The 25,590-nt window shown below is 42.5% G+C and overlaps 1 protein-coding gene across 5 annotated transcripts in view; it reads right to left on the bottom strand.

Moving 5' to 3' along the window:
* FYN (FYN proto-oncogene, Src family tyrosine kinase) overlaps positions 1-25,590 on the bottom strand; it is a 208,470-nt gene that overhangs the window by 162,994 nt on the left and 19,886 nt on the right. For 4 of the 5 annotated variants that reach the window (XM_023219049.3, XM_023219048.3, XM_023219056.3 and 1 more), the window contains exon 2: positions 18,190-18,230. The exons of the other annotated variant lie outside the window; for it this stretch is intronic. The gene's annotated coding sequence lies outside the window, so the exon portion shown is untranslated. The remainder of the gene's footprint in view (positions 1-18,189; positions 18,231-25,590) is intronic. 5 annotated transcript variants of the gene reach the window in all.

Here is a 25,590-nt window from a genome sequence, read left to right as displayed (position 1 = left end):
TACATCTATATAGAGGCAGGCAAGATTCCACAGCTTGAAGTCAGATTTTCAAAACAGTCTTAACTCACCATCATCCTCTCATAGAGGAGAATCAGATTCTATCCTCAACTGTGTCACTCATCAGCAGGGTGGTCTTGAACAAGTACTACTCTCCCTGGGCCTCTGATTTCTCACCTGATGTGTGGGAAAAATACCTGCTCAGCCTATCTCACCGGTTTGTAGTAAAATCTAATTAGAAACATATGTAAAAGAACCTGAAAAGTACCAAGGGCTATTGAAAATGTATGATAATTAGTAAGTATGTACTAATGCTTATTAAGGTGCAGCAGACAAGGAAGAGAGCCAAGGTCTCTCACATCAGGAGCTCAGATTGTTGAGCACAGAACAGACACCAATAAGCACAGAAATGAAAGAAAGGAAAAGAACCATAGACTGAGCACTTCCAGTAGAGCAAAAACAGGGAGATTGGGAGAATGGAAGTCAGAAAACAGGCTGAGAAGCTGCTTTTACTGCTGTCTGACCTTAGACAAGTCATTTAGCTTCCCTGACTTGTGGCTTGTTCAGCTATCGGATGATGTAGTTGGAGGAGATAATCTCAAAGGTCACTTCCAGCTCCATTAAGTCTATGAAATACTGCAATAGACATGCCACGGATACATGCATGATTCCTTCATCAGACGCTTAAGGGCCTACCCTGTGCCTGGCTTAGTGCTACGATGCGGAGAAGAACAGATCACCGTCTCCATGCTCCTTGTTGAGGAAAGCAGGAGCCACCGGCCTCCAGACCAGCTGGCCTCAGAAGATGAGGCTGCTCACATGGGGATGTCAGGGACTCATTTCCTTTGTAGTATTCTGGTCCTCCAACCCCATAATTTTTAAAAAGGTGTTTCTAAAGTATCTTTATTGAACCACTGACACAATGGAGCCAGACTGATGGTATGGAAAAGTGGCTAGGTGAACAGAAGTGCAGGCGTCCACAGAAAAAAGGCTGCCAACTCGTGGGGACCCATCTTCCTGCAGAGCCCAGAGACTTAATACACAGAAAATGTGAGATGCCCAACGATGGCTTGTTGACAGACTAATGATCTTAGAGGGGCAGAATGTCAACAGTACAGGAAGATGGGATAAGAGTGGTTTGAGACAGACATGCAAGGAACCTGGAAAAATAGTTTCTGGCAGAAATGGGAGTAGGAGAGCCAGCCCCCCCAGTGAAGAAATTGGCAATTTAAAATTTGCTGTGTCCAGTGACAGAGAACCACTGAAGGTGGCCAAGGAGGTAGGAGCAAGGTAAAGTGTATGCCTGCGTGTGGCAGACCACATACAAGGGAAGACTGAGGTAGAAAGTGTGGTAGCACAGTGCTGGGAGAGACAGTCCAGCGGCAAGGTGACTGGGAGAGTTTAAAGGACAGATGTTGAAGGCTTGCACTGTGGTGGTGTGGACAAATAACAGAAGAGACAAAAGTGGTAGCTCCATTGAAAGAACACGGAATAAAAAGTTATCAATATACTAGATGTATGGAGTTAAGAAAGCATGCTTGCTCCAAGGGAGCTGTCCATCAATTCTTCCGGAGATAGGGCAGAGGGAGAAGTTTATGACACCCTATAATATTAGTAACTGAGGAAATAAGGGGATGAGCTGGAAATCAATGGTAGTGGAAAAGGGATCTCTGTTTCTGTCACATTTAGACAGAATTGGTAAAATGAAGATATTGAGTAAAAACGTCCTATGGAGAAAAAGTATATATAAAGATGGATTTGTAGACATTGTAGACATGGGCAAGGGAGAGACTAGGCAAGGGGGTGGGAAGTGCAAAACAGAAGGGGGGCTATTTGTATAATCCACATTAAGGTAAAAGGTTCATATTTTTGGGTCTTTGGATAGGCACGCAGGCGTCTCGAGACTTCCTGAAATATCATTCTGTATCTGTGTGCGTATGCATGTACAGCTTTCCAGTGGGGAAGATTTCTAGCTTTCATCTGATCCTCAAAAGGCCTCCAAAGAGTGATTTCATTGGCATTAAGATCCTCAACACTTGTGGAAAGTTTCTCTCCTATCTGCTTAATAAATGTGCCATGTTAGAGCATTTTAAGAATAATGCACTAAATCTGTATTCATCAACAAATTTAAGAACCAAAGATTAACTATTACTATTCTATCACCTTGTTAAAAGTAAGGTACAAAATTTGGTATGATAATCCAAAGACTCCGATTGACACTGGCAAACATACTTAACTCAAATATTTTACATGCAAAATGTTAAAAGCATATTTTAAAACCTTGCAAGTATAGGTTCCTTGCAAAAAGTTTAATACGTACAGTATTTCTTTAGCACAAGGATACCTGGATCTGCAATATTCACAAATCTGTAATATTCAAGGACCCTGCCAAAAATAGTTGTTGAAGCTACTTTTAACAGTCATGACCTCCCCCTCAAAAGGATGTTATCAAGTAGACTGTGCAGTAATGACTATAAATATGTGACATGCTTATGTTACTATAAATAAATGTTGCACATTCTCACAACCCATTTAATTACTGTTCACCTAAAGCTACGCAATTAACAAAACTGTCTGATTCTGAAAATGAGGAAAGCCCTCCTGTCTCTCTTAGGTAGTTTTACAATCCTAACAATAGACTTAATGAAGCCTTTTAAAAGAAGGACGATTACATTAAAATGATTGGGGCATGTAAAAAATCATTATATAGATCTTCCTGGTGTCTGATAGATTAAATGTCTCATCACACCCTGGAGAGAGGTAGGAAGAAAGAATAAAGAATAATACAACTGTCTGAGTGAATATCTTATGCCTGAGATTTAATCTGGCCCCCATCTGTCACTCAGGACTATACACTACACCCAAAGTTTGAGGAAAACACGCTTGGTAAATTATCAGGTAAATTATGAAATGGCCCTAGGAGTGCTGCTTGTTGAATATCAATTGACATTACAATCCATACGTTAATGATGGTAAATAACAATTATGCAAGTTTATATAATTTTTTCCCTCGGAAAAATGATAAGGGATACAAAACCAAAGTATAGTTTCTGGGGAGTTTTCTGAGACTCTTAGCATCCATTACATGCAAATGCTTCCAGGGATAGCGCCGATGGACTGGTTTGTGCTAAATTCATTCCTAGATACTTCAAATTTTTCTGTTATCACTGCACACAGGATTGTTTCCTTCGCTTGATTTTCCAGCTATTAGCTGCTAATATACAGAAATGCAATTGATTTGTCTATTGACCTTCTATCCTGTGACTTTATTAAATTTACTTTTTAGTACCTTCTGTAGTTGTTTTATACATTTCTTAGGATTCCTCTACATAAACTGTTATATTTCCTGTGAATAAAGACAGCTTTACTTCATCCTATCCAATCTTCACATGCCACATAAGATTTGGTATACTGCTTTTTTTCTATTTAACAATCTTAAACATTTGTCCAACTTATTTAGCAATTTTGATCATCATCATTTTAACTAATATATAATATTCCATTTACTAGATGTATCACAGTTTACATAATTAAATCTCAAATGGGGAACACATTGAGGTTTTTTTCCATTTTTTTGGCCAAACACAAAATTTCCAAATTATTTCCAGAATACCATGCTGCCTTCTCAGATATGTACTGTCACCATCAAAAGTTTCAAATAGACAATACTAGTCAATATATAATAAAAAACTCTGATAGAAATATTTTGAAAACGCCACCATCACTAATCTTTCTGGCCTGGAATCAAGTAAATCTGATGAATGCTATTACTGTAGGGTGACCCAGAAATAACAAGGTAAAAAAAGCTGCACTTCTGAGACTCCAGAGAGCAAGTGCTTTTAATGGTTTAATGCTCTACTTTCAGTTTCATAGGAATGCTAACAAAGTAAGTTAGCCTTACTAAAATCTAGACTTGAAAGAAGGGAAATTTTTAAAAAAACAAAACAAATCCCACCAGTTTTACATATCAGAGTGGTTAGAACTTACAAACGAAGCCAATATGCTTACCAGGGACTATTCCTATTTCACAGTTAATCTGCTATTTAAAATATTATGGACCCATTTTTCTCAGGTCAAGTGAATGAGCAACCACAGGGAAGCTCTGAGTTCTCATCAAAGAAACCCACAAAGTAAAAAGAGACAGCAACGTCAAATCCGGTGTAAGTTTACTGACTTTATAAGACACAAAGCATGGCTGTCAGAAAAATCACTTGTGTTTTGGGGAAAGTAATCTCCAAAATATTTGTATGCCTCTGCATAGATATCAGTTTTAAAAGCTTTATTAGGATCCATGCCACTATCAGTTTGATGTAGGAATGGCACATTTACATGCTTGGCAGCGTTTACTACTCAGAGCACTGGAGATTATTGCTGATTAGAGCAAAGTGAGTGAAAAGTAGAGAAACAGGTGTTTCCATACCCGTAGATAACAAGATGGAATCTACTCCCTGATGACAATGTGACCCACAGTCCACGCAAGCTAACCTTTCACCCTTTCCATAATGGCCATTTAAAATCTACACCTTTCTCTTCATTTCCCCAGTTCTAACCCTACATATTAAAAAGGAGTTGCACTTCATCAGGATCTAATGACATCCTTCCTTTTCCTCTCCAACGTTTAGTTAATCCTACATTTCATTTCTTTCCTTCGTACTTCCCTTTGCCTTAAAAGTTAATGTTTGTTTGTGGGAATGTCAAGTGGTACAACCACGTTGGAAAACAATTTGCTATTATTCAGCAAAGTGGATGGTGCACACACTCAAAGATCCAGAAATTCTTCCCTTAGGCACCCATCCTAGAAAAACTGCAGCAGGATGCACATTCAAGAATGTTCATAGCAGCACTGTTTAAAATAGCAAAACTAGAAATGTCCCAGCTGTCTCTGAGAGAAGGGATAAAGTGCTCTTCCACTTCTACAATGAGCGGACCAGACAGCAGTGAAGATAAATAAATTTTATGCGTGATGCTTCGTGCATCCATAGGAAGGAATCTTACAAATGTTGGATGAATCTTGACAAATGTTGATGGAAAGAAGCAAATGGCAGAAGACCATTTATATAGTCCCAAGGTAAATAAAAGTTAGCAATAAATTGTTTAGGGAAACAAACTTACAGAGAAAAGCAAGGAAATGATAAACACAAAATTTAGAATAGTGGTTCCATTGAAGGAGAAGGGTGTGGGGAGAATGAACTCACAAGGGCTTCCAAGCTGCAGGATGAGTAAGAGGGTTGTTTATTTCTCTCTCACACACACACAATGTAAATGTGTGACTGGGTGTGGATACACATACACATATCTATTCCTTTGTATGCCTCGTATTTAAAAAAATTCTCATGTTACCCTGAGCCCTGGGCCCACCTTCCTCAGTGCTTCCTCCCCAGTATTTTGACCCTCTGTAGGACCTTGGGCTTGGGCTCATCTTAGGTGGAGCACTTGCTCCTTCTGCCTCCCAGCTCCAATCAAACAGAAGACTCAACATGACAACCTTCGTTCTCTACAACGACTCACCTGCATTTATCCAGGCTACCCCTGATGGGAAGGTAAAATCCAGCAGGGATGTGCAGAAGGTGGTGCCAACCTTGCTGCAAGGGAACCTGCAAGGAGTGCCCATTTCTAATCTGTCTGCCCAGAGTGCAGATGCCTTTTGCTGAGTTGTACCCAGGAGCTGCAGGTGGCAGTGCTGGCCTAGGTCTCCCACCCACAAGCCAACCCCAGGGTTGCCTCCTGTTCACAAAAGTTTATCAGTTGTATTACTGCTGCCCCAATTACTACTGAGTGGTACCTCACTACTACTGACTTCCCCAAACCACCCCTTCTTCCTTCCTCATTCCTATAGAATAATTCCAGACCTACCCATCTCTCAGACACCCAGACTCCCAACCTTGGCATAATTCTCCACCTTCCCTATCCCCATTTTAAGAGTAAACTCAGAGTTTATTTTTCTGCTTTGCCCACAGTTAGGAGTTCCTGGTCTTGGTGCCGTGGCCTGAATTTAGATAAAAGATGAATTTTTATTGGATTTATTCTATTTCAGGAATGTTTATTCTAAAAGCTTTTCTTATATCCTACTCAAAAATTAAAATTGGTAAGTTAATTCAAAGGCAAGTGAATTGGCCGGGCGCGGTGGCTCAAGTCTGTAATCCCAGCACTTTGGGAGGCCGAGACAGGCGGATCACGAGGTCAGGAGATCAAGACCATCCTGGCTAACATGGTGAAACCCCGTCTCTACTAAAAAATACAAAAAACTAGCCGGGCGTGGTGGCGGGCGCCTGTAGTCCCAGCTACTTGGGAGGCTGAGGCAGGAGAATGGTGTAAACCCGGGAAGCGGAGATTGCAGTGAGCTGAGATCCGGCCACTGCACTCCAGCCTGGGCGACAGAGCGAGACTCCGTCTCAAACAAACAAAAAAAAGGCAAGTGAATTCAGCTGTTCAATTTTTCTCCCCTATTTAGTAGATTACTTGTAAAAACCTGAGAAACTGTAACTACTGTCCTAAAGATCTGAGTCTAGGTAATTTGATTTTTCTTCAGAAATGTTTCACACCATCTGCATTGTAACATGAAAACAAAATAGCAAATACCTATTTTTCACTTTAATGATCCTATTTTCATTTGCTCACTGAAGACATACTAAAGTGAAGGATTAGGAATAATGCTCAAAATCCTAAGGAAATTGAACACTCGAACAAAGGATTCTTAGCAAAGCAATTTTACTTCTGCGCATAGGGGTGCCTCCTTGGCCAGTCACCATGAGAACACACCTGAACAAAGAGGCACAAGAGCCTTTATTCCTGAAGCAAGTCCTGCCCCTGTATCCTTTCCCCATTGGCTGGGGTCAGGTTGTGCAATCTAAACTAAGCCCAGTTGGCTAAACATGTGATTTTTTTTAAATAAGGTGGGCATGTAAAAGAAAGCGGAGAGGAAGGGGAAGGGGTGTCTGTAATGAGCTAGGAAGTTAGTCCTCTTTCCAAATAAGGAAAGGAATGTGAGCTGGTACTGATAACGCCTGGTACTGTGGCATGCCTGGGCATCTAACAAAGGCAAAAAGGCAAAAAGGAGAAAAAGGAGAAGAGGCGAGGGTGGGGTACTATGAATTAAAGAATAAAAGATTGATCAGATTCTTTGAAGAGAAACCTCATTACATCCCACAGGATGAATGTGAAAAACAAAAACAAGGAAAGGAAGGACAGGTTTCCGCAGGTGGTGGCATACTGTAAAGCAAACCGGCTCCGCGAGGAGCAAGACACTATGGTACAGTTACAGGGCTGGGCGGAGTGGATACCCTCAATGCAGGATTCTGAGTTCAGCAAGAAACAGAGAAACTGAAAGACAAGTCTGAAATGCCAGGTGAGTGACGGTGATTCCAAAGTGACAGGTGACAAGAACTGGATTCAGGGACCTGGTTGTGAGGAAAGAGAAAACACGGTAGGCCTTCAGAGAAAGGCATCTGAGGTGGCCAATTCCTCCAATGTGGGTGAAGAATGCTCTCAGTGATCACAGGAGATGGCGGTACGACGGAAAATATGAAAATCTGTCATTCACCATCTTGAATCTCAGCTGAGATGCGGAGTGATGCTCAAGGGTTAAACATCCAGTGAATTACAGTTGCCTAAAATTTACATGCAAATTGACCTCAGATATTCACTGATTTGGGCTTTAGCCCCCAAAAGAAAAATTTTTTAATTATATTTCCAACAACAACAACAAAAAAACAAATGCTAGGCTGTGTGCAGTAGTTCATGCCTGTAATCTCAGATCTTTCGAAGGCTAAGGTGGGAGGATAAATCGAGCCCAGGAATTCAGGATCAGCCTGGGCAACATAGGGAGACACTGTTTCTACAAAAATAATAAAAAATATTAGCCAGGCACTGTGGCATGCACCTGTAGTACCAGCTACTTGGGAGGCTGAGTTGGGAGGATCGCCCAGGAGGTTGAGGCTGCCGTGAGCCATGACTGTGTCACTGCACTCCAGCCTGGGTGACAAAGCGAGACTATGTCTCAAAAAACAAACAAAGAAACAAACAAAAACAACAAATGCTTTTTTCTGAACGAACACATTTTGCTCTGTTGGTTCTGAAACAAGCCAAGAACATTATATAATATTTGTTGTTATATATTAAACAGTATCATCCAGAAAACATAGAAGCCTAATTATATTTTCTTCGTGGCCACTGTAAAAATGGAACACTGTAAAGACATATGATTGGCTAGTTAGCCAATATTTACTAATACCAAATATAAGAAAACAGAATAAATATTATGGTAACTGTCAAAAGTTTTTTGTCCTACCAGTTCATGGGCCATATATAAAAAAAAAACACTCCTGACATTTTACCAGTGAGGCCTTCCCATACCTAACACTTCTGTGGTCACCATAACAACTTCTAAACTTCACAAGTGGGTTTTATAAGTTACTTTATTTTCAATACCTGAGGGCTGTTCAAACTTTTTCCCATTATCAAATTTACTTTATTTGCCACAAGCGGCACCTTGATGTATATCGAACTCTCTTGTAAAAGAAAAAAAAAAAAAGTTTTTTCCCTCATCTGGTAACAGTAGAATGGGGAAAGTGGCAGGTACTCCAGCTTTTTTTTTTTTTTACTTACATTTCCCCCATTCCTACTCTTTAGAATATTCTAAAGATGAACAAAATCCTCCCCCCACACAAAGGTTTTGTCTTCAGTTACCATAGCATTATGTATGTTGACACACAGCAACAGAAAAAATAATACGGACAGGAGCCTTCCCTCTTGCCATTCTTCTACCCTGTGTATGAATCCACTCTATGTCAAAGTTGGGAATTAGTCCATCCTTGGCCAGTACTGACCAAAGAAAGGGGGCACGACAAGTATAAGCTGGTAAATGATGATGATTTTCTTCCCTCACTGGCATCTCTTCATCTAACTCCTGTTGGGCATTTCATGGCACTTTGTGCCTCCACTTCAGACACTCTTCGCAGTTGCACCTTACTCTTGATGACCGTCAGCTTCTCCTGTGGCCTCGCTCTTTGGTGAGACGGTCAGGACTTCCTCAAGCCCTCAAGGCCCTCATACTCTCCACCACATGATGCTGCCTCATGTTCCACCCTGAAACCATCTCACTTTCTCATGGCAGCCTTATTTGGAGGGACTATGCAAATGCATAAATTGTTGTTTTATCCCTTCTGTTATCATCACTGATCCACCCAGCATCTCACTTTCTTTCACTTTACACTCTGACTATATTCAGTAGTGACACATTTCACAACTTAACGAACACCCCTAGATCTTCCGAGAGGCCACGATGTTCACCCAACAGTGGGAGCTGCTCTCCACAGACCACACACGCCCACAAAGGAGGATCAGTCTTCAGTAGAGGTGAACCCTTAACCCTCATAACCCTAGTAAGGTTAGTACTCCTCACCTGAATGCAAGATTCCAGTCCCTCCTTTAAAAAAAATCACCCATGGGCTGTTATTTGGGTATGTTACAGGAAGTGGAACTCAAGATTTAAAGCTACTGACATCAATGAGGACATCCAGGCACCTCTCCACTCAAAGCAGTGACTAAGCACCCTACCAACTTTCCCTTCCCACGGTACTGCTCCATCTCAGGGCATTTCCACAAGACTATCAGAGTGATAGATCACAAATGCAGAACACCTTGATGTCAGCAAAGCACCTGATAGTCACTCAAAAACATATCTAAGCAAGACGGGAAACCCTGGGTCAAGTGATAATTCACTTTAGTGGCCTCAGTGACTGAATGGCCATACCCAAAGACACTAACATCATAGAAGAACAACACTGACCTGGAGAGAGGTCCTTGGAACAGGGCTTTGCACATTTGTCTCTGGTCAATGTTTTCATCAAGATGTGCTTATAGCAGTCACAAATAATTCACAGCTGAAAGGAGATAGTTAATTGGAAGACAGAATAGAGATTTTAAAAGACTTAAATAGGCTAGAATGACAGCCACAACTGACCAAAAGAACACCATCTTCCTTTCCAAATTAACAGATAAAATCTTGCTTTCAATCGTAAATAATCTATTGTATGTGTGGATAGGATGGAGTTATCACTTGCCTCACGTTCAGTTGTTTACTCAACGGAAACAACTCACCCTGTTTACAAGTTCTGCCAGTGATCCTGTTCCCAGACTCTGGATGGGTAAGGCTTCCAGCCACAGACATTCAGAATCATATCAATTTTACAATTCTGACTTCAGACCAGGGCTTCCTTTTACTCTGGGCTCAAGCGTCTGTCTTGGGGCCTACCCCATGTCAGTAGTTGACTGTGTAACTCATTCTTTTGGACTCAGCTCTTTGCATTAGCTTCTGAAGTCCCTGTACATCTGCATGCCTCTCACCTGGCTCCATGACATGCCCAGCCACAGATTTCTGCTGCCAAACATCTGTCCGTCTGGACAGCCACCTATAGAAGAGTTTCCTTTGTACTATGTCTTACCAGCTTATCCAAACTGCCTTCTGTTTACTCTGCTGCTGGTACCATTCCCATGAGCATGCCCCAACTCACAGATCTGTTTGTTCTCTGGATCCCCATCTGGTCTATATTCTGGATCCCAAGCTATCCCATCCAGCTACTGACAGAAATCCAGATCTTCTATGCAGCATGGGGAACGGAGATGAGTTTAAAGCAATTCATACTTAAGCAGTCCTAAGGATTTTTATCACACATATGCTCAATGCAAGCTGAAGATATGATAAAGTGACTCGATGAGAGATGTAATATTGGTCTGCATCAGTATAGCCTGTACTGATGCAGAAAATGTGCATCTAAGGAGACCTGATAGTAACCCCTTACTCTACACTGGTCAAACCATCTTGTAAGTACTGTGTTCATGTACAAGTGCCACGTTTTCAAAAAGATGGTGATATAAAGGGAATATATCCAGGAGGAAGTGACCAGAATGATGGAATTCCTGACACCAGCTAATGCAAGAAAGTTACATGAACTAGGGCTCTTAGACTAGGAAAAAAGGATTTTTCAGGGATTGGGTTTTCAGGTACTGAAGGGCTCTCAAATGAAAGATGACCTAGAGGCTTGTATCACAAGAGACAGCTTGGGGGTCTGCAGGAATAAAGCAGAAGAGGTGGGCTAGTGTAATAAGCGCTTGTCCCATCTCCGCTCCAGACTTGGGTGACCCTACATCTCTAGCCCCAGTTTCCCCCAAAGACTGAGAGGATATGATTTCCACAGCCTCTTTCCAGCTTTTAGAGCCCGTAATTCCTCTTCTTTACATAAACCTCAATCTGAGAAAGAAGACAGGCATGGCCTAGCCCGCTCTGGGGACTGGGAGAAGAGACTAGTTCTTAGATCTTCCAAGTGATTCCTTCCAAGAAAATTAAACTGACTGACATAATGAGTGAAACAAGGGGTTGCAAGGTTTATGTTTCGATAAATGAAAACTATAGAAATCCCCAAATTGAGGTATGTTAGGCGGAAAATGCCCCCGCAAAGGTATTTACTTCCTCATCCCTGTAACCTGCAAATATTACCTTATATGGCAAAGATGTGATAAAGTTAAGGATTTGAGAGGAAGAGCTTATTCTGGATTATGCAGCAGGCTCTAAAAGCCATCCCAGGTATCCTTATAAGAAGGCTGCAGAGGGAGACACACAGAAGAGAAGGCAATGTGAGGGCAGAGGCAAAGACTGGAGTGATGTAGCCACAAATCAACGAACACCTGCAGCCACTGGAAGCTGGGAAGACAGGAAACAGTTTCTCTAGAAGCTGGGAAGACAGGAAACAGTTTCTCTCCATCTCTGAAGGTATCATGGCCGTGCTGATACCTTGCTCTTGGAATTCTGGCCTCTTAAATTTTGGGGAATAAATCTCTGTTGTTTTTAGCCATCAAGTTTGTGGTAATTTGTGACAGCAGGCACAGCAAGCTAATAAAGAAGGTTTTCTGCTTAAATTAAATTTTGTTGTGGGCTAAAAGTGGGCAGTAATAACCTTTAAAGGAAAAGCTTAAATTTTTATGTATTTTTATGGCCTATACAACACCAGTCTTAGAAAACTGCAGCTCTGCTCTTAAAAGTATTTAGGGGCACTGACAAAAGCATCTTTTCAGCCATTCTTCACACATATTTTATTAATAATCTTTCCTTCACATGCAATTTCAGCAGATAATTAAGTCTATGCAAGGCAGACAACCAAATGATTCCAACTTCTACACAGCAGGCCTGGCTGCAGTGAAACAAATTATGCAGTATCTCATGGCTACCGAAGAAAACCTCCGTGTAAAAACAAATGGTACCAAGTATGTAGGTGAGAGCTCGTCTTGTCTCTCCATTGTAACGTGGGCAGCATTTCTCCCCACTCTCTCCTGGCAACATCCAGCTTTTGTCACAGGGAATGATGAATGCTACTCAGATGAAGAATATAAGAAAATGATCCCCAAGTCTGGGAACCAGCAGTGGAAAGAAAATGAGTGTCTCATGGGCTTCCCTGGCTCCCACTGCCTGCAGAATGCCACCCCTGGAAGTCATTTTCACGTTTTCACAGAGCGACCACCTTGCAGGGCCAGGTCAGGTTAAAGAGGTGATTCTCTTTTCAAGGTTTCCAATTGTTCCTTGATAAAAACATCATTACTACTTTTACAACCACAAATAAGGGAGAAAGACCTTTTAAATTCAGTGAAGAGAAAATGAAAGATGGCTATAAAATTACCAGTTAAATTACATGAGGCTGATAATGATGGCTTCAGGACAAGAGAGCATCCACGCTGGAGGAGAAGGAGAAGGGTGCTTCAAGTCTGAGACATACTTTTGGATCTTGCTGCTTCCTAGACATTAGTCCTTGGGCAATTCAGTCCCCTTCTGTTGAGCTTTATTTTCTTCACACACAACATGCGGCAATTGAATAAGATAACATGTGGCCTTAAACAGTGGTTGGCCTACCAGTGTTCATTAATGTGTAAAGAATGAACGAACTGTTCTATACCCAGGACTAAACAAGAAACCCTCAATTTTTCAACTCTTTCCTTGAATCACAATGAAAATACTGTTATCTGCAGTTGTTCTAGATCAGTTATCAATATCCTCCTAAATTTAAAATGTCTAGGAAGAGGGATTTTTTTTTTTTTTTTAATTCCAATTGGCAAAGGGCATATTTTTTCTTCTTAGATAGCACCACTTAGTTTTACAAGCCAGGGATTTACGTAAAAGAAAGCTGGTCAATTATTACGGATGATATATAACAACTATTTTTGGGCCAAGACTAACAATGATTGCCTTTGAGTCTAAAACAGAATTCTAAGCATGTCCCTTCCTCCTAAATACACACACACACACACACACACACACATCCCATGCATGCATTCCTGCTCTTTCTCTCCCTGCCCCCAAGTCAAAGCCATTTCCTTTTCCTGGTCACCAGTCACCAGGAAAGTGGGTTGTGTCAAACATGACCCTTACTCAATTACACACTGAGGCTGGGTCATTCCACTGCCCGATCACCAGCAGAATGGGTCAATCTGTGTGTGAGGCTGAGAAAGGTAAATGAAGAATGTAAGCCACTTTGGCCTCCTACAGTTTCTGAGGCTGGCAGCCTGCAGTGCATGTATCAGGGAGGGCCTGAGGAACAATTCCCGTCTGCACATGGGAGCTGCCCTGTCCAGTGTCCGTGGGTTCAGAGGCACCAGAGGCACCTGAGTCCTGCCCCTGCAACACCCCCATGCCCACTCAGGAAGCAATGGCTCCCACAGACGGCAGGGAGTTGTAGCTTATGCTATTCTTCCCTTCCTCTTCTTCACTCTCTCCCTCACCTCCCTAAAGCAACCAGCACACGCACTGGGGCGGTACACCCCAAAGCCAGTGTCCCCCTATTCACACTGGAGATACATCCTCATGTCACCCCAGCAACAAGCATTGTGAAGCCTTTGGATACCCCACATAAACACTGCTGGCCTCTGACCCCAGAAATCTTATTCTTCCCACAAAAGAAAAAACTTGTATGAATTAATTTTCCCACCTCTTAACCAGCTGCACACAAATCATGTGGACATGGCTTTAAAGCTGGATTCCTGATGCGGCCTCAGATTTCTAACCCTCGATTACTTAGAACTAGATTTTCCCCCCACAAGACAATTATCCCCACACCAAGAATCTAGGATGTTTTTTGTCATTTCTCTTGGGACTTATTAAAACCAAAGAAACACTGAAAAATGGAGCAACTTCCATGTACATTCTACATTAACAGACCAACACGTTTCAAAGAATTCAACTCACTCAGAGGAAAAAGAAACAATTCTAAGGCAGGAGGTAATTTTTCTTTTTACTTTTCTTTTTGAATGACAATTTTTGTTTTGGAAGGCCTCTGTGTCTATCAGATAGGCAGTAATGTTTGTGGCCATATCTGTGGCCTGAACGCAGCTGTCTAAACCCTGCAAACAGTTGGAATGACAGTATAGGAATTCTTGGTCTCACTGAAACTGCAGCAATGGCAGGGGCCTCTCTCATGGCAGGCACTGAAAAACCTTTAATCACACCAGACAAAGGCCATCCAGGATGCATGGAAACCAAACCTCTCTCCTCAGCCCTTTGAGAGTAAAGTAGATATTATTTTAATCAAATCCTTTTAAATCACTAAATAGGATGACTCCATTTAATCAGCTTTTTACACAAAAAGCACGTTTTTGTTCTGATATAACTTGATTACGTATTTTTCAATTTCTAAATGAGTATGGGTTTCACTTTTTAAAAATACACTTTATACATTTAAAGCAATGATATCTGGAAACCAAGCTCAGAACTGTAACCCTCAAGAATTCTAAAAGATTTTGTGGAAAAAAAAAATATTTGCTTTAATGTTTCCCTTGTGCACTACTGCTGCTCCCTCTTTTATCTTTGAACTCTCTGCTCGCCCAGATTAGTTTGATTTTAAGAATTACCTGTTCATTTGTCTGCTTGAAACTTTATACTTTTGGGGGGAAAGTCAAGGAATGATGGTCTTATCGCCACATAATGCTATTAACAAGCATGGTTTCCACTCATTCATACCTGCTCAATTTTTTAAGAGGGCCTATTATGGGTCAGGCACTAGGCTTGGCACAGATAAGGATTCTGAGCTGACAAAGCCTGCAGTTCCACAGTGAACACTGCTGTTAGACAGTCACTGCACAGATAACTACGCAACCACAATGACAGCTTTGAAGTAGCCGTGGCAATAGGGGAACCCCGTCCAGGCTGGGTCTTTAGGGGAGTGTCAAGGAAGAGCTCTCTAAAAAGTAACAAACACCGCTTTCCTAGAACTTACAAAACTTTTTAAAAAATAAGGCACACAAACATATTGTCTCAAATATTATATAAACTCCAAAGTAAGGTGGGGTATGGGAAGGGGAAAGCTCTGGGCCCAGACAGACCTGAGTAGAATCCTTACTGTAACTACAGCACCTTGAGCCACTCATGGCTCCCACAGGACTGCCGTCACGGAAAAATGGAACAGAGATGATATAAAGCGCCCTGCAGAGCAGAGGTTCAATAAACCATAGATATTAATTGATACAGAATTTATGCTAACTTGTCTTTGAGCTTTAACATGTCAAAATAAAACTATTTTTCCACTTCTGTCTTTATAAAAACATTCAACTAAAAGAGGAAACTTAAAAATCCATGTGAAGAACAAACACTGTAACTTCGGCAATTTTTCTCAATTGGGGTTGGCCAACAGTTGTCATTTACTTATACAATAGACGCACATCCTATATTAGATTCCTCTGGATACGTAAACACTGACAAAAAGAACAGGTGATAGATCTGTGTTCAACAGTGTTCTACCAGCAACAGAAAAAGGTTCTGAAAGTGGAACTTCCGGAACAGAGCTTTTAAAACAGAAAACTCCCCTAAGGCAATGATTGTTTTTCAGGTCATTAACTACTTGACTGAGGAGAAGGTGCAGGCAGAGCCCTTCAGAGGTACCTCAGACTCACTCCGTTAGAGCAGCACTTCTACCCATTTAGCTTCTCTTACTCTGGGTTCCCTGTGCACTTACAGACACCCACACCACGGGATCAGTCACCCATGTTCACTCTTTTGTCAGACACTCATTGTTCCTTCAGTCCCAGTCCATAACTGGCCGTATCTGGCATTCTTTAGACTGGTAGCCAATAGCCCTTTCTCCATTTTAATTCAAGACTCAAGTCAGAAAACAAACAAAAAAAAAATGTATTTGGTTTGTGTTTTTCAATTTAAAAGTGAGTAATTTTACTTGGTCCTGGGAAAGGGACCGCTTTACTGACAAGATAAATGAGACTTGGGGAGGAGAAATGATTTGCCTAAGGTCTAACAGCAAGTTAACAGCAGTAGTGAAGCAAAATTGAACACATTCCATTCAGTGCCCCCACACCCCCACTAACGGAGCCCTGCTGTTTCCCGTCATGGGGCCAGGACTGGGAACCCAGATGAACGGACCTCCCCCTCCTGTGGCTGCAGGATTCACTGCCTGAGTTGGACAGGGCAGGGTAAGTCCTGCAGTCTGGGGCAAACGCCAGGCATTTCTTTGGGCTCCCCGGCACAATACTGCCCAGAGGGGGCTCCTGGCACCCACAGGCTCTTGTGACCTGGCCTAGTCTAGAAGGGTCACAGTATACCAGTCTCCCATAGGGAGGAGCCTTTGCCAATCCCTGGCTTCCACAGTCAAAACCTGAGTGCATGCGGATTCTTGCACTTGTCCTAACTAGAGCTGTGTTACTTCCCTAAGTTCCCCTGGTTTGTAAGAGCTGAAAAGCCCACAGCTAGCAGTAGATCCCAGGCCACCCTGCAGAAGCTAGGTGCCTGCATGGGGTCAAAGGTCAGGAGTTACCCACAATTGTTCTGGAACAATGTTTCAGAGAGTATACTTCCCTAACTTAGAGACAAAAGCCATTCAGAATGGCTCTAGTTCAGGAAGAAAAGCCTCTCGCACTCAAATCAAGATGAGAAATAACCCCAAGTCATTCTCAGATGATGAAGGGGCAGCCCCCAAGCAGCCAGGGAACTGAAGAACATAACCCAGAACAGCTGAAAAGTCATACCCAAGGCAATGTGGCTAGGCAGAGTAGTGGGGGCCCAAAAAGACTCCTGGGAGGCTAGCGAGAACTGTGATGTCCAGCCTTTCAGTGGGGGAACTCAAGGCGCCTGGGAGACAGAGAGAAGTACAGACAGAGAAGGCTCAGCAAACGTTCAGAGACATAATGCATTCACAGCTCCTTCTCACACCCCCCCCATCATGGAGTTTTTCTGGATAGCTCAGCCCTCGGTCAGAGATTCCGAGCCCCTTCTACACAGCTCTCAGACTGTACCATAATTACCTGAGTACTTGTCGTTCACATTCACTTTTGTCTAAACAGAGTCCAGCATGATGCCTAACACCCAGTAGGAACCAAAAACATGTTACGTTAATGAAAGAATGACCTGCTACATAGTGGCTGCAATTCAAAGATAAGGCTCAGGCAGAGGTGAGCAGCAGCCATCTGAGAGAGGAGGAAAAACAAAAATGAATGGACTGAAGACGACCTTCTTGACCAGCCTGAGCATAGGCGCTCCCCATTCCTCCCCAGCCCGAAGGCTCCTCAGCTATGGGACAGCTGTTCCATTCTATTTCTGAGGTGGGAGCCATAACTTATAGTCAAAACATATGTTCCCATAAATTACCAGAATTGAGTGTTACAACCAAGGGAAGGGAGAAAATAGTGGGTCCACTAAGGGAGGTAAGATTTTCTTTCTATTTCACATACCAGTTCCATCTCCAACTCGACCTCTCTCTTAGAAACCTATGGACTTGGCCGGGCGTGGTGGCTCAAGCCTGTAATCCCAGCACTTTGGGAGGCCGAGACAGGCAGATCACGAGGTCAGGAGATCAAGACCATCCTGGCTAACACGGTGAAACCCCGTCTCTACTAAAAAATACAAAAAACTAGCCGGGCAAGGTGGCGGGCGCCTGTAGTCCCAGCTACTCGGGAGGCTGAGCCAGGAGAATGGCGTAAACTCTGGAGGCGGAGCTTGCAGTGAGCTGAGATCTGGCCACTGCACTCCAGCCTGGGCGACAGAGCAAGACTCCGTCTCAAAAAAAAAAAAAAAAAAAAAAAAAAAAAAAAGAAACCTATGGACTCAGAATTACAATCCCAAATTAAAAGTGGACTTCATCCTGGGTTCCGACAGGAAGCCCTTTATAATTCACAAGGCACATGCTCTCAGTGCAAAACTTGCCAACTTACTTTTTCCACGTCTAGATCAGCATCCTGCTTCTTCAAAAAAACTGCAGAAGAAGAAAAAAAATAGTGAGACATCAAAAGAGAACCAAGTACTTTCTGCCTCCAAACCACCCACAAAGCACCACCATAGAATTTCCATTTGTTACAGACAATCAATTTGCCCACAAATTTTTTTTATCATTCACACAATTGTTGCTAAGTCACAGTTGCCACAAACACCTGTCTGAAACTGCAAAGACCTGGCCTTGTACCACCAAAGGAAGCCAGCATGAGATTTCAACATTCTGGAACTAGGAAAGATAAGGATGGAGGCCTTGTGTGTACACACACACACAAACACACTTCACTTTTTCAGAGTCTCTACAAGTCGTCAATGGTTGGGGCACAATTAAAACTGAGTCTTCCAAGGTCTTACTTAATTTACCTCTTGGATTAAAACACCCCCGGCATCCAGCCCATACCTTCCCCCTTCCTATCTGACTGTGGGTGGGCCCCACTGTCAAAAAAGCCTTTTGGAGATGGCCCCTGGTTCCCATCAGCTGGGGTTCCCCTCTGTAGGAGGTTTGCCCACCCAGCAGCCTGCATCAACTTGTCTATGGAACTCCAGCCCCGGGACTACCTTAGAACCTTGTGCCAAGCCCCTGGCAAGACTGAGTACTGGTTCTGATGACACCCATGCACGCTTCACAGTAATCTTTAAAGTGCCAGGAGCAGGATGGCAGCTTTCCAGCTTGCTCACATGCTGTGCCTACAACTGGCCAATATTACGGTACTTCATTTATTATCTGCAATTTTAGCTGTTTGAATAAAGCTGCAGTTTTAATAAAGTGTCTAAAGAGAACAATAAAGGTAGTTGAATGGAATTACATTTACAACAATATGTTAGGGCAGAGAGTTTTGAGTTAAGAAACATGAAAAAAAGGCAGAAACAATTTTTCCTATCTTAGAAGAGACTCTTAAGCTTTTCAATGTGACTCTCAGTATCTTTCTTCCTGATCCATGATTTAAAACACCCCCAGCGTAAATTACTATTCCTATGAAAACCATCTCCCCCTCACACACACACATAAGAATTTTTGCACTATTTGTAGAGATGTATAATTAACAGTAATATCTTTGTTTTGTTTAGTCAAAGATGACTCAAAACGAAGGAAAGAAAAAATGACCATGAGGAAGGGAATTTGAAACTCATATATTGTTCTCTGCAGATGGGCATTCAAATCAGGAACTCACTGGAGACGAGCAAGAAAACCACCACGGAGGTGAGAGAGAATGTGCTAATCCGCATGCCACTGCAGCTCATGCCTTAGCACCCATATCATCCCGCCTCTTCCTGGGTTCTGAGACATGCTGTCCTGTTCTACAGAGAAACCAGCAGGCAACAGATGCCTTTTCTTTTGGCTAACCCGCTAAGGATCTAGGCACTGCTGAGCTGTATAAAATGAGAATTATTTGTCCAGAAATTTTAACTTGTTTCCCTATAATCAGAAGAGAATAAGTCAATACGATGAGAACTCTTCACAAAAGGGAACATATATAGAGCGGAACTTTGCCTGCCACTCTTGAACACTTCCGCAGAGGCTCAGAAAAGTTGTTGCTCTGATTTACAGGTCACAATAAGGAGATTTCTATTTACAGTGTGAAAGATTCTTTCATCAGCCTTAGAAAGACCACTTAGAAAATCATTACCATTTCTAATGTAGGGAAGAAACTTGAATACCTTTCTTTCAAGCATACTGTGTAATTCCAACAACATAGGATGCCCAACTCACAACAGATTCTAAAAGAATGAGCCTTCACGCTACAGCACTTTAGCAACCAGTACCAATAGGAAAACGGAAAACCCATTTGAAGCTGCTGACTCACTACTGCATAAGGAGTGTTATCCATCCATACGTATATACGGCATCATCCAATTTCTTTTTCAGGCTTATGAAACAGATGGAGTTAACTAACAAAAACAATATATGCACCCATCATCCTGCAGCCATAAACCAAAAGGAGGACACCACAGCTTTAACTCTGAGGACTCCAAGCAAGACACTGAAATATTTTTAGGCAGCAGCTCCACTGTTTCAAAGATGATAAGGATGGACGCAAAATAGAATTGCTATCTAGAATAAAGAGTGGCATTTGCTTTTCAAACCACGTATATCTTTCTTAAGGCTGTCTTTCTGAAAAGTTGAGAATAAGGAAATGTTTCTTCACAAATGTTTACGTGAAATAGAGATACTTTTTATTTCAAAGACTCATATTTTCTTAAAAATCATTTTTTTAAAAACTGACCAACTATCTTCCTAATTTATCTTTATTCTAAATCTGATTTTTTGAAGATGCAAGTTTTAGGTTTCCAAGACCAAGGGAAGATAGGCTTCTCCCACCCCCACCTCCTCCCCCGTGTATGTGTGCACATGTGTATAGATACTATATTGATATGCATATGTAGTTACACAGATATTTTAAACAGTTGTCTATCCATTCAGTTGTGGGCTTTGGGCATTAGGGCATTTTCCATGCTTTTATTCTTGTTGCTGAAGCACTGCTGATGTTTTGTTTGAGAAACATAACTGAAGTGCCCCAGATAGCCCAGTGGAAAAGGCTGATCCATTAATGTTGCAAATGTGTGGTCAAGTGTAGGAATGGAAGCCAAAGGACAAGACCTTGACAAAAATGAACTACTTCCAACTGTCTAGATCAGACCAATCCTCCAACGTTGGGTGAACACACAGATAATAAATAAAATTGAGCAATCCTCAACCGTGAGTTCTCTCTCGATAAAGTCATCCCTCCAGCTCCCTGTCACCCCCCTGCACTGTTTCCAAATGCTCACAGACATCTCCCTATGAGCCTCACGAATGTTACTCAGGCGGAGTAACCAGTACACAGTCAAAGGAGAACGGGCTGCACGCTCAGAAAATGGCCAGAGGCCTGACACTGCTGCAGAACAGAGGAGTGGCTAGGAGGATGGTAGCAGGCTGGAGGGAGAAAGGTGGGAAGGCAGGCAGACGCCAGACTGTGAGAGATGGTGTACAGTAGCTAAGAAGGCAGCCAGAAGTAGCACTGTACCACTGTGTTTTCAACCCGCCTCTACCCCAGGAAGGGGGGGAAAAAGAAAGGCAGCCCCAATATATTCCTGGCGCTGGGCTATGCCTTGTCATTCCAATCTCACCAACCCTGCTGGGTAGCAACTTTCTCCTCATCAGCCTGCAGGGTCCAGATCAAAATCACCTTTCACTCTTGTTTTCCTTTGCCCAAACTCCCATGCAGGACTAGATTTCTTCTTCTCTGTGCTCCTATGGCACTTTGCACAGGGCCTGTTTCACCGTTTCCCTGCTAGACTGTCAGCTTGCTGGTGACTGGGACTACACCAAGCATGGTACCTGCAACACACAGGGGCGTGTGCCATCTCTGGTGATGGCTGGAGGAAGGGGAAGAGGGGAGGTGACAGAGGGAATTAAATCAGGCCCACCCTACTCCCCCCAGCATTATCAGGAGGTGTGCGTGTTGGGGTGGTGCTGGAGTATGTAAATCCAGAGTGTAAGCACACACCACACACAATGTATTCAAAACCAGAAGATGATCTTCCTCTTTAAATTCAGTCCTGTGTCTTTAGCTGTAAATAAATGATGGAGATCCAACCTGGAGATCCTGCTATTACGTTGACTACTACCCAGCAATTCTTGCTACTGAAAGAGATTCAATACATTAGGGTCATAATCACGTCTCATACAGGATGAAGGACATTTAAGGGCCATGATGAATCCAAGATTTAAATCATGGTTTAGGATTTTGTCTGATTATTTTAAAAACAGAAGATTGAGAGAAACATGAGATACGATTTTCCCTTGCCATAGTATCTTCTCTATTTCAAATTCAAACCTTTTTACTACTTGCAAAAGATTTAAAATATTCATTGACCTGCCAAAAAACATCTGTACATTGCTAGACACATCTTCACAGATTCACATCTGAATGGCTTCTTTCTGCACCAACGATCATAGCTCTATTCAACCACAACTAAAGTGAGAACCTCAGAACCGTACATGGAGTGATGTCAGTGGTGACTGAGGATAAAATAGCCATTTGATAGCAACTTCATATCAAGCGTGTCCACAGGGACAAGTGCTCCTTCACTTATTCTTAACTTAGGATCCAAGGCACAAAAATGACCAGGCAGGGACAGACTCCGCCATAATTCCAAAGAAGGCTGAGACATATACAGACCACCCACAGAAGCTCCTCAATGCTCTCTGGCAACGGGGCAGCCCCTGGCTCCCTGCCTGCAGCCCAGGAACAGGCCCACTCTCACAGGGCTCCCTGAGGCCCATGCAGCTGCAGACAAACATGCAGTGTGTGGGACCATCCACGCTCAGGGTCACCACAGTCTCCTGTGTGCACAACAGCTGGGTTAGGCGCCTGAGACAGGACCCAGCTCAGACAAGGCCCTCTGTTGTGGAGCATTCCTCATTGCCTCGTTTCCCCAGGAAAAATGTATTTTCCTCCAACCATTCATTCTGGCTCCAAACTAACTCATTCTCCTGCGTCTTGCTCCATGCACAAACCTTCTCCCAAGGTTAGAGACGGCAGCAATTGCAACTTATCTTCCCATCTTACCCAGCCCCAATCAAGGTACAGTGATATGTGCATGTTCAAAATGAGGGGCACAGGGCAGTGACGAACTTGGTACTAGACATTGGTACTACCCCAGGGGCATCTAGGGGAAAGACTCTAGTCTAGTAGAGGACAGCAGAGGCGGCTGGGGAAGGCCTTGGTGTCCCCTACATTGGGAGGATGGCACAAGTCTCAGCCAGTGCTATGTGTACTTTGTATTACTATTTTGTTCTTGTTTATCTTATGTCAATATTTATTTTAACTCATTAAAAAGGTAATACATGCTCATTGAAGATTTGGAAAATATGGAACCCCTGTTATGATAACGAAGCTTTTCATTTGGGGCTAGTTTTTGTACGCACATATAAATTTTCACATTCTACCCCAGCACCTCCGCCTTGCACATCACAATGGAGAGCACACAACTTCTGATAGAGGCAACCAAGAGGGGAGGGGACCCCATAAAAACAGTGTACCTAGAACCCTAACTGCATGGTCTGTTTCAATTAGTATCACGGTGACCACCTGATGATGCCCCTCATCCCTGACCTATGAATTACTCTCTACAATACAGAATTGTGGTCCAAAGGCAGGGAGGAAGAGGTTGGCTTGGAAACCAAGTTCCATACCTAGCACTGCTGTTTATCTGCTCTGCGATTGGGTGGGAGGCGGTGAGGCAAGGGTTACATATTTAAAAACCCCAGGGGCCAGGAAAGCAACATAAATGAATAACGCAGGTGAGATGAAGCTGGGTGAGCTGAAGAGCCCTGCTCCCTCCAAAGAAGACAGCCGCAACACTGCTTGGGCAAGCTGTTATTATTAGGGAAGGCAAGTTCAGTTTTGTCAAACCTTCCCTTTCTTTTAAGGAGAAACTGGAAATCTCAGCTTTTATATATAATACTGCCCTATTTAAAAGTGTTAGTTTACATTTTTAAAACACACCATGTGGCCCAACAAAACATAAATGAGGGTATGTATGATCCAGCCCATAGAGTGGTTTGCTATCTTTAGAAGTAATAAAAAGGTACATGCCTCCGTTTCTCCTTCTGTTAAATAGGAAATTGACTGCTATCTGCTCACCACTGGGGATTTATTTAAGAGCACAGAGGGGGTTTTATTATCATATAACAAAATAATCCAAATGCATTCAGATACACAAAGCAGGGTAACACATTCCCTTATATTTCTTAATCATGGTTGACATAAATGGGGATTGATGTGGTGTGGAACTACTCAAAATGTATATTCATGCAGTTAGCTTCTAAATAAACAAAAGAAGAGAGCTGCAGTAGACTTAGAGGATGAGGGTGTGACCAGCTGGTGATACTGGATCAAATGGCCGAATGAAAGCCAGATTGGAATGGCTCTGATTTTTAACAAACACCATGTGGAGACAGGTAGTACTGACAACCCTCTCAAGAAGAACTGAACTACAGGGTGGCAGAGAAGTGGGGTGTTGGCCAAAGGAGAATCGGGATTAAGGAGAGTGCATCCTTTAAGACGGATAAACTTACAAATGTTTACACATGATGGAAATTATCTCATTTTAAGGCAAGCAAACAAAAAGCCCAAGTACCAACTGAAGGAACTGTGTCAGAAAAATACGAGACTATGTTGGGTGCAGCAAAAATTTTATTAGTAAGAGTTAAAAAAAAAAAAATCCAAAATCTAGTTATATAGGTTTTCCTAAACAAGAAGCCAGGAAAAAAAAGCAGGAAAAAAAAGTCCTTACTACAACACACACTGCCCTACATTTTACACTGTGCCATTTCTGTATTTGTCCTTTTTAGCCTACTTCTATCACAGTCTCTCTTTGCTAAAATACATTAGTTGCCATGGAAACGATGTCATAGTGTGTAAAACCATTTACTGTCCTTGTAAAGGCATTCATGATAAAATTGAACAGTAGCACGTTTCACAAAGAGAAGCAACAGAAGCAGTTGTGCAAGAACACAACAAGGTCTCACAATTGTGACTTCAGAGTATTCCTCTACCACCAACATCACAGGTCTCTGAGAGTCGCATGAGCTTTTGCATGTCCGTTTTCCCCAAATCACCCAGAGCAGCACCTTTCCAAATGTACTTAAAGTCTCTGATCTAATGTTGATGAAGACAATAGATTCCCTAGAATTCACACTTCCAAGAGGTGGAGAGGGGCTGGAAGACTACAGAATCAGAATGGTTTTATGCATCGTAAGACTTCCACTATTGGAGAGGATCCAGTCCTGTCATACATTCTGCTGTCCAACTTTGTTATCAGAGATACAAATCATATTTGGAACACAGAGATTTAGACCTGAATTTGCTTACTGGCATGGATTACCAAGACACTCCTTTTTTTCTTTCATCAATTCAAAGTAAACCAAATTCATCACATCAAGAAAATATATTGCGCAACTCTCACTTCCCCTTCTGACAAAGAAGGCACAAGCCAGGTGTATGTTCCCTGGAAGCTTAAAATCTAGTTGGGGACAATCAGGCAAGAGCACAGTCTCTTGCTTGGGCTGTGGCAAAGAGCTGGATTTTATCCTAACTGCGACAGGATGACATCAGGGGAGCAACATGATCTCATAGAGATTCTTTTAAATATATGAATTTGTAACTTTAGAGACAGGGTGTCACTGTGTCACCCAGGCTGGAGAGCAGTGGTAAGATCTCTGCAAGCTCACTGCGAGCTCACTGCAGCCTCGACCTCTTAGGCTGAAGCGATCCTCCTAACTCAGCCTCCTGTGTAGCTAGGACTACAGAAGTGCTTCACCATGACTGGCTAATTTTTAAATTTTTTGTAGAGAC

The sequence above is a fragment of the Piliocolobus tephrosceles genome, chromosome 5 (assembly GCF_002776525.5).
Source record: "Piliocolobus tephrosceles isolate RC106 chromosome 5, ASM277652v3, whole genome shotgun sequence".
Taxonomy (NCBI): Eukaryota; Metazoa; Chordata; class Mammalia; order Primates; family Cercopithecidae; genus Piliocolobus; species Piliocolobus tephrosceles.
This window is presented reverse-complemented; position numbering and strand designations above follow the sequence as displayed.